Source organism: Nicotiana sylvestris, chromosome 11 (genome assembly GCF_000393655.2).
Source record: "Nicotiana sylvestris chromosome 11, ASM39365v2, whole genome shotgun sequence".
Lineage (NCBI taxonomy): Eukaryota > Viridiplantae > Streptophyta > Magnoliopsida > Solanales > Solanaceae > Nicotiana > Nicotiana sylvestris.
This window is the reverse complement of record NC_091067.1, coordinates 156,466,761-156,477,266: the sequence shown is the minus strand read 5'-3', so window position 1 is coordinate 156,477,266 and position 10,506 is coordinate 156,466,761.

The following is a 10,506-nucleotide window of genomic DNA, read 5'->3' as shown; positions in this document are numbered from 1 at the left end:
AAGTCGATGAATCTGATCTCGTACTGAGTAACAGTTATAGAACCCTGCTGGAGATGCTTAAACTGCCTCCGATAGGCCTCTCTCTGAGTGATGGGGAGAAACTTCTCCAGAAATAGCTGCGTGAACTATTCTCAAGTCAAATCTGATGACCTAACTGGTATAGCCAATCAATAATCTCTCCAACAGGTCTTGGCGGATCCAGACAAGCGAAAGCTAGCAAAATTGACCTCATTGGTCTCTACAATCCCCATGTTCCTGAGAACCTCATGACAGCTGTCTAGATAATCCTGGGGATCCTCAGTAGATGCACTGTTGAATGTAGTAGTGAAGAGTTTGGTGAAACTTATCCAACCTCCACAAAGCCTCCGAAGACGTAGCTGATCTACCACTGTTCTGTGCTATTGCTCGGCTGAAGAAGCGGTACATGATCTCGCCATTTGCGAAAGGACAAGAGTAGAGGTTCAATTTAGCATTGAGAGAACAAAATCGCACGACAAGGAATAATAGAAGTGAAACTTTTCCTAATTCGGTGGCCTCTGGGGATAAATACCGACGTCTCTGTACCGATCCCTCAGACTCTACTAAGCTTGTTTGTAAACTGTGAGACCCATGTAACCTAGAGCTCTGATACCAACTTGTCATGATCATACTACCAAATAAACCTGTGCAATTTAACTATATACAACAGAAAAGAAATACAGAAAGAAACAGTCATATACAGTCAAGTATGGGAGGGGAAAAACATGCTGCGGGGAAACATCGAATCGTAACAGAAGAGCAACAAATAAATATGAGGATCACCACAGTTCAATTGAAAATAAGAAGGGGAAATCATGCTGCGGGGTAAAATAAGTATCAACATGAAACCAGCAATTTAGTGTAGAGAAACTGTTGTCACACCTCCTTTTTCCGCACCCGAGAGGGCGCAAGGGAGTTTCTTCTAATTAAAGGACAATCGAAACGGGATTGGTTTATTTATTTCAGAGTCGCCACTTGGGAGATTTAGGGTGTCCCAAGTCACCAATTTTAATCCCGAATCGAGGAAATGAATGACTCCATATTACAGTCTGCGTACCAGAAATCCGGATAAGGAATTATGTTAACCCGGGAGAAGGTGTTAGGCATTCCCGAGTTCCGTGGTTCTAGCACGGTCGCTCAACTGTTATATTTGGCTTGATTATCTGATTTTATACGAATATGAACTTATGTGCAAATTTTAACTTTTTAACCGCTTTATTATTATTATTTTTACAAGAATGTGAACATCGCTTAAAACACGTCTTTGGACTGCGTCACATGAAATGCACCCACAATCCGGAACGCATTTTATTTGATGTTTTGAGATTTGGATTTGGGTCGCATGAAATGCACACCCGAGCTTAAGAAAGTAAATTATTAAACACGCGCCTAAAGAGACTATCGCGTTATTATTTTGCGGAGGCCGTGAAATTCGCTAAACGACCCTCCTGAATTCTAAGTAATTTTAAACAAGTATTTACTGAGGGCCCCGCAATTTGTGTTTTTATTCGGCGAGGCTCATCTCATTCTTATTTTTTAAAAGGAATTTGCAACGTCATGGACATGCATCTCGGGCCACGTCACAATCAATGTGCCCGTGACTATAACAGAATTCTGAGTACTTGCGCAAAATCAGAAGCACGACCGCGTACACAATCAGCCAAACGAATATTAAGGGCCCAAATCCCAAACCAAGCAGTAGCGGTTGGGCCTAGGCCACTATTTTTCGCTGGGAGCCTGCTTGATTTGCTCGACTTGGGCTCAACCTTTGTGAGGTGGAGATTGCAAGCTCTGTGTTCTATGTCTTAAAGTATGGTTTAAACAGTTATATGGGCCAATTTATCGGAAGGGGAAGAACTATACTAGTAGTAGATAGTTTACATGCTTGGCCTACATTAAAGAGTATGTTACACAATTTAAACCTAAGTCTGGGATACAACCTACTGCATTAGGAATATTTATCTAACAGCATACATATACAACTAACATTCAATCCTCATACATTGATATTTACTAGGCGTGCAAGTTACCTTCAGTATCCAAACAAAATGTAAACTATCATGCATTACATGATATTCAATATAACAGTCTATGCTTAAAGTAAACAATCTTCAATTCTTCTCTCTTTGCATTCATACTCAACTTCAAGTTACATTGACAGTATTAGTCGTGTACCTGGATGTTTGCACAATAAGAAAAGGAAGAGAAAGAGTATCAGCAGCAAGTAACCAACGACAACAACAGATAGCAACAACACAGCAACACAACCAGTAGCAACTATGTAGCCCACAGGTGCTTGAGCATCAGACAGACAAATCCCAGAAAAAGAGCAATGAACCAACCGAAAACCCAAGATACCAAATGTAACAGCAACAGAAGACCCAATAACCACAAAGCTCAGCAAATACCCAGTACAGTTCCCACAATCAAGAAGGCTAAAACTCAATCCACAGCACACAGAAACTCAGTGTAGTAACAATCACAGCAGAAAACACACAGCCTTCTCTTAACGGAACAGTAATGACCCTAGTTAGAATAACTGACTTGACCAGAACAGCTCAACCAACTTAGTTCCTTGTGCAGTTTTGGGCAGTGTTTAGTTAAAGTATTCTGAAAATTTTCACTTTGTTTTCTCTTTTCTGAAGACTAAAAAGTCCAGCCCTTTTTAAGTTCTGAAATGGCCTATTTATAAGCCAAACGACCCAGTGCAGCTAAGCTGCCTGGATCCTCCCACTTGCAGACTGCCCATACTCTTTAAACCCATGCTTAAGCATCTTTTGGTGCCAGCCATTTGTTCCCCACGCCTGGCTTATTCTTTAATCAAGAGTTATGGGCTCATTTTATTATTCATTTTAAACCCCATACTCTTGTATCTTGTTCCCCTTTGGTATTAGTTTAATCCCAAATTAGTACCCTACTTGTCAGCTCATTTAAACTAAGCCTTTTTTGTTCTTTTCAAACCCCAGACTACCCCTGTTAAGCCTTTATTATTACTGCCCTGCCTATTGCAGCATCAGGGCATTTTGAACTCATGAAAGTTCAAATTCAGGACTGCCCTGGACTGAACCTTTTCAGTCATTTTGCAATGCAAACAAACTCATTTCAGACGATGCCGGGCATTCAGTCAGTGACAAGGTTCAATTAGTCACGTGAAACTATTAGCTCATTTGATCCATTAGTTATAGAAAACTAATCGACGAGGTTTATCGAGTCGACTATACTAAATACAACAGGTAATAATCAGTCGCTCATATAAACAACACGTACAGGGTCCCGAATGACTTAAAACATTTTTGTTCAATTACTGGGAACCTATATGAGTTAACTTATTTGACGATTAATCTAATTGACGAGCATGTATATCACAGAGTACATTCAGAACACACATAGAAAATCAACCGACCAAAAAAAAAGGTCTTTGCTAGAGATGGAAGAAATCAGGAAAAATAACAGATAATAACAAACAACAAATCATGCTGACAACTCAATCAAAACTAAAAGGGAGAGAAGACACTTACTGGGGAAGTTTAAACCGAAATGACCCAAGTCCGACTTAGCTTTGACCATTTGAGGCCAAACAAACTTTAATCAGGGTGTTCTCACATGAGAACACCTTGATTAAGGTCTGTTAGACCTCGAACCTTTGTTAAGGTCGGCTGGATTTCAAGGCTATCCGTGTTCTAGGTTTTGGATTTTCAGATCTGGTTTTTCAGGAGTTGTGGGTAGATTCTGACCAAACCGAGTTTGGTTTGGTCACGAGGAGGGTCAGGGGAGTGTCTGGTATGAAGATGGGGTGGTTTGGTATAGATCAGAGTTCGACTCAAATCTTCAAATGAAGATTCGAGACGAAGGAAGGTGATTCGAGGCAAATGGATAGCAGATCCATGTTTAGGACAGTGAGGTGGTCCTAGGGTGTTCAGGAGGTGGCCACCGGCGTCCATGCCGCCGGCTTTAATGGCGAGGGAGATGGGGCGGCTAGGGTTTCTAATGGGAGGTCTGGGTTTGAGCTTTGGGGACGACGGGATGGGGTGTTCGTATAGGGGCGTGGGGTGTAAGGGAAGGCTTATATATGGTCTAGGGGTTTAGATCTGAGCCGTTGGATCAGATGATCTCAACGGTCAGGATCCATTCACTTAGGGGAAACGGTGCCGTTTGGGTTTTGGTAGTGGGTAAGACCGGGTAAGGCTGGATCGGGTCAAAAATTGGACGGGTTTAGGGGGAAAACCTGGGTCCGTTGGATCAAGGGGTTGGACGGCTCAGATTAATTGCCTAAGATGGCGTCGTTTGGGGTTAAATGAGTGGCCTGATCAGGACCGTTTGTTTGAGTCAGATCAACGGCTCAGCACAGGGACGCTGATACGGCGTCGTTTTGGGACGTACCCGGGCAGCTTGTTTGGACTTGACCTGTGTCCTGGTTTTGGGCCTGATTTTAATTCATTTTTGGCCCAAATCAACTCTTTCTTTGTTTTAAAAAATGAAAATAACAAAAATAAATAATGAAACAAAAATGAAATGAAAACAAACAACCATGTGACGCTTCAACACAATTATCACACCAAATAAAAATATTTAAGTAAGTTAAATCGCAACCTAGGACGAACGACGCCTATATATTTTGAATTTTCGTTCTTTTTTAACGACCGAATTATGATTTTGACTACCCTGACAGACATGTTTTTGTATTTTGATTGGTAAGATTAAATGCAAAATGGGCAGACCCACACATGACTAATAACACATGTCACGGAAAAATGACAAATTGTACAGTGAGGCCATTTATCACTATTTTTGTTTTCCTTTTGGAGTGATTGCTCGTGAAGCAAAAATCACGTGCTTACAACTGTAACACAATTATCATTAAAAATTAGGAAATCAAAGACAAGGTGCACGACATTACCCTTCGTGCTTTTAATCTCTCTCACCAAAACAATACACGACATCACCTTTCGTGCTTTAACACTCTCTCACCAAAACACGACATCACCGTTTGTGCTTTACGCTCTTCCTCACCCAAACAACAATCACAAGGCAAATAGGGTAAGGGAATCTATAACCTCGAAATAAAATCAAATAACAACAGAAAATCAGTAAATAAACGTAAAGGACAACATAACTCAATTATCAGCAAGAATCAGGGAAATCAAGGACAAGTGCACGGCACCACCCTTCGTGTTTTTACTCTCGTCCTCACCATAAAAATCAATACAATAGGCACAGAATGGTACATCGTGCGGCACGGCATCACCCTTCGTGCTTTACACTCTTTCCTCACCATGAAATCAATGAAATAGGCACAGAATGGTACATCGTGCGGCACGGCATCACCCTTCGTGCTTTACACTCTTTCCTCACCAAAAAAATAATGCACGGCATCACCCTTCGTGATTTAACTCTCTTCCTCTCCCAAACAACAATCAAAAACAATAGGGCAAGTAAATAAAGGAAATTTGCAATAAGAATCCCGACAAGGGAGCAACAAGTCAACAATTAAATCCCGGCAAGGGAACAACATCAATAACATCCACATCCTGGCAAGGGAGATAACAAATAAATAAATAATAGCCCGGCAAGGGTGACAACATAATAATATCTTCTCTTACTCACTTTTACTTCACAATTCACTTCACAACTCGAGTCAATGCTCTAGAGGTTCAATTATCACTTATACCTTCACAACTCATTTCACAACTCGAGCCAATGCTCTAAAAGTTCAATTGTCACTTATACTTTCACAATTCGTTATACAACTTGAGCCAACGCTCCTCAATGTTCATAGGTCACAATTCTTTCCACAAACTTTATACAACAATTAGAAACCATCACCAAGGCATGAAAGATACAACGAAGTCATGATAATCACAATATAACGACTCACCGACATGCTAGACACCAACGTATAGATACTCGTCACCATGCCTATACATCGTACTCAACAATTACCATATAGCAAATAAGACTCAACTCCTAATCCCTTAAGCTAAGGTTAGACCAAACACTTACCTCGATGCCACGAACTCAATTCACGATTTAATTATAGCTTTACCCCTTGATTTCACCACCAATTCGCTCGTATCTAGTCACAAGTTACTTAATTACATCAATAAACGCTAAATGAATCAACCCCAATGCATGAAAATGAGTTTTCTAAAGTTTTACCCAAAATTCAAAAATCGCCCCGAGGCACACATGGTCAAAACCCAAGGTTCGAACCAAAACCTGATTACCTATTCCCCCATAAACCCAAATATATAATTTGTGTTGAAATCAGACCTCAAATCGAGGTCCAAATCCCCAATTTTTGAAATACCTAGGTTCTACCCAAAATACCCAATTTACCCCATGAAAATCATTGATTTGAAGTTGAAATCATGTTAAAAGATATTAATGATTGAAGAAAACTAGTTAAAAATGACTTACAATTGATTTGGAGAAGAAGAAGCCTTTGAAAGTCGCCCTAATGTGTTTATGTTTTGAGAGGATAAGAAAAATGGGTTTAAAATCGGCTAAGAATAAAAGTTGCAGGTCGCAGGTATGGGACAGGGGTTCGCAATTGCGAACCCCGACCTCTGCTAAGTTGGGAAATTTGAAACAGGGCTTACATTTGTGAACCCTTCAGAAATGCTGGACTTTCGTATTTGCGAAAACAATGTTGCATTTGCGACTTCGCATTTGCGACACATAGGTCGCATTTGCGATCATCGGCCAGATGGGAAACTTCGCATTTGCGAGCGGGAGCTGGCCTGGGCTTCATTTGAAATTACGACAAGCCGCTTGCATTTGCGATATCACATTTGTGAGCCAGGCTTTGGAAATTGCGAAGCCTGCAGGCCTGCTATGCATAGCTGAAAACCCTGCAATTTTCTAAGTTTAAAATGCACCCCGTGGCCTATCCAAAACTCACCCGAACCCTAGGGGCTCCAAACCAAATATACACACAACCTCAAAAATATCTCATGGACTTATTCGTGTACTCATATCACCAAAATAACATCAGAAACATCGAATTAAACCTCAATATCAATGAAATTTCTCAAAACTTCGTTGAACATCAAATTTGCATTTAAGGTCCGAATCACGTCAAACGGATTCCGTTTCTTACCAAACTTCATAGAATCATCTTAAATTATATATAAGACCTATACCGGGTGCCGGAACCAAAATACGGGCCCGATACCAACATGTTCTAATCAAAATTCATTTTCAAACTTTATAAACAGTTTTAGAAAACAATTTCTTTCAAAAATTCATTCCTTGGGCTTGAGAAAACGGAATTCGATTCTGGGCATACGCCCAAGTCCCATATTTTCCTACAGACCCTCCGGGATCGTCAAATCATGGGTCCGAGTCCGTTTACCCAGAACGTTGACCGAAGTCAAAATAACTCATTTTATAGTCAAAATTTATTATTTTTCACAAATTATCATATTTAGGCTTTCTGGCTACGCACTCGGACTGTGCGCGCAAATTGAGGTAATGCTAAAAGAGGTTTTTAAGGTCTCGAAATGTATATTTTTTTTAAAATGACCAAAACGCCCCTCGAGCCTACGTCTCGGAATCGGGTAAAATTTACATTTTTAGAATCCTCATACCCTCACAAGTCTAACCACACCAAAATTATCCAATACTGATACCATTTGGTCCTTTAAATCATCATTTTACATTTTTCAAAGATGTCACAAGTTTTCTTCCCAAATTCCATCCCAATTCACGAATTAAATGATGGATTCATGTACTCTAGCCGAATCTGAGTTAGAATCACTTACCCCGATGAATTTCTTAAAAAACCTTCAAAAAATCGCCAAAATCCGAGCTCTGTAGGTCAAAATATGAAATAAAACTCAAAACCTCGTATTTATAGGGCACCCCCCAAATTTCCACCACTGCGGGGCGCACAAAAGCGAGTGTTGTCCGCACAGGTTTTGACTACAGTGATAGGATTTAGTATTTTGGCCATACCTTTCTCTACATATGTCTAAATTGTGATTTCTTTATCTTTCTGGAAACTAGACATGAAGGGCTACAACTTTCGTTTTTAAATCATCCCAAAATTCCTTGTAGATCAAAAGATACGAGCTTCCAAAGTAGGACTAGTGAAAGTTTCCTCACTGCGGACCGTACTGCATTTTGTGCGGCTGCACAACCCCCATCGCGGACGCACTGGACTTTGTGCGGACTGCACTGGTGGGTTCCAAGGCATGCAACTCTTCTGGACCTGCAACAGCTATGATTTTCGACCTAAAACATCTCAAAACCTACCCGGAACTGACCCGAGTCCCCGGGGCTTCAAACCAATTGTACCAACACATATCATGACATCGTTCAAACTTGTTCAAAACTTCGGAATGCTCACAACAACATCAAATCACCAATTTAACATAGGATTCAAGCCTAAGAACGCCAAGAACTCTTAACTTATGCTTTCGATCAAAAAGTCTATCAAATCTCGTTCGAATGACCTGAAATTTTGCAAGAACATCACATTCAACACTACGGAGCTACTCCAATTTTCATAATTCCATTCCGATCCTTAGATCAAAATCTCACTATCGGACTGAAAACTTCAAAAATTCGACTCTTGCCATTTAAAGCCTAAATTAGCTACGGACCTCCAAAACACAATCCGAATACGCTCCTAACCCCGAAATCACCCAACGAAGCTAATGGAACCGTCAGATTTCCATTCCGAGGCCGTCTTCATATTGTTCCGACTACGGTCAACTTTCCAACACTTAAGCTCTCATTCTGGCACTAAGTGTCCCAAAACTCCCTGAAACTCAAAACCGAACATCCCGGCAAATCAAAATAGCAGAAATAAACTCGGGAAAGCAATTAATAGGGATCGGGGCGTTAATTCTTAAGACGACCAGCCGGGTCGTCACATCCTCCTACACTTAAACATTCGTTCGTCCTCGAACGAGCATAAAGACATACCTGAAGTAGTGAAAATATGAGGGTAATGGCTGCACATATCCTGCTCGGTCTCCCAGGTCGCCTCCTCGACCAGCTGGCCCCGCCATTGAACCTTTACTAATGAAAAGTTCTTTGACCTCAATTTTCTTACCTGCCTGTCCAATATTGCCACTGGCTCCTCAACATAAGATAGATCCTTGTCCAACTGGACTGAACTGAAATCCAACACGTGTGACGAACCACCGTGGTACCTCCGGATCATCGAAACATGAAAAAGAAACCAGATGAACTCCTGCCAAGCTGGGAGGTAAGGCAAGCTCATAAGTAACCTCCCCAACATGACTCAATATCTCAAAAGGGCCAATAAACCTCAAATTCCACTTCTCTTTCTTCCCGAACCTCATAACGCCTTTCATAGGCAAAACCCGAAGCAGAACCCGCTCTCCAACCATATAGGAAACATCACGAACCTTCCGGTCCACGAAACTCTTATGACTGGACTGGGCTGTGCGGAGTCTATCCTGAATCACCTTAACTTTCTCCAAAGCATCCTGAACCAGGTCTGTGCCCAATAATCTGGCCTCACCCGGCTCAAATCAACACACCAGAGATCTGCACCACCTACCATATAAAGCCTCATGCGGTGCCATCTGAATGCTGGACTGATAGCTGTTGTTGTAAGCAAACTCCGCCAATGACAAAAACTGATCCCAAGACCCTCCAAACTCAATCACACACACACGGAGCATATCCTCAAGAATCTGAATAGTACGCTCGGACTATCCATCCGTTTGAGGGTGAAATGATGTACTCAACTCTACTCGAGTACCTAACTTATGCTGAACGGCTCTCCAAAACCGTGATGTGAACTAGGTACCTCTATCTGAAATGATGGAAACCTGAATACCATGCAGACGAACAATCTCCCGGATATAGATCTCCGCCAGTCACTCCAAGGAATAAGTGGTACACACAGGAATAAAAGTAAGCGGACTTGGTCAGCCGATCCACAATCACCCAAATAGCATCGAACTTTCTCAAAGTTTGTGGGAGCCTAACTACAAAGTCCATGGTGATCCGCTTCCACTTCCATTCTGGAATATCTATCTGCTGAAGCAACCCACCCGGTCTCTGGTGCTCATACTTCACCTGCTGACAGTTGAGACACCGAGCTACAAATCTAACTATATCTTTCTTCATTCGCCTCCACTAGTAGTGCTGCCTCAAATCCTAATACATCTTCGCGGCACCTGAATGAATGGAATACTGCGAGCTATGGGCCTCTACTAGAATTAACTCTCGAAGCCTATCAACATTGGGTACTCAAATCCGACCCTGCATCCTCAATACCCCATCATCACCAATAGCCACATCTCTAGTATCACCATGTTGAACCTTGTCCTTGAGGACAACCAAATGAGGGTCATCATATTGCCGCTCCCTGATATGATAAAATAAGGAAGACCTCAAAACCACACAAGCTAGAATTCGACTGGGCTACGAAAGATCCAATCTCACAAACTGGCTGGCTAAGGCCTGAACATCTATCACCATAAACCTTTCTGATGCTGGTATATA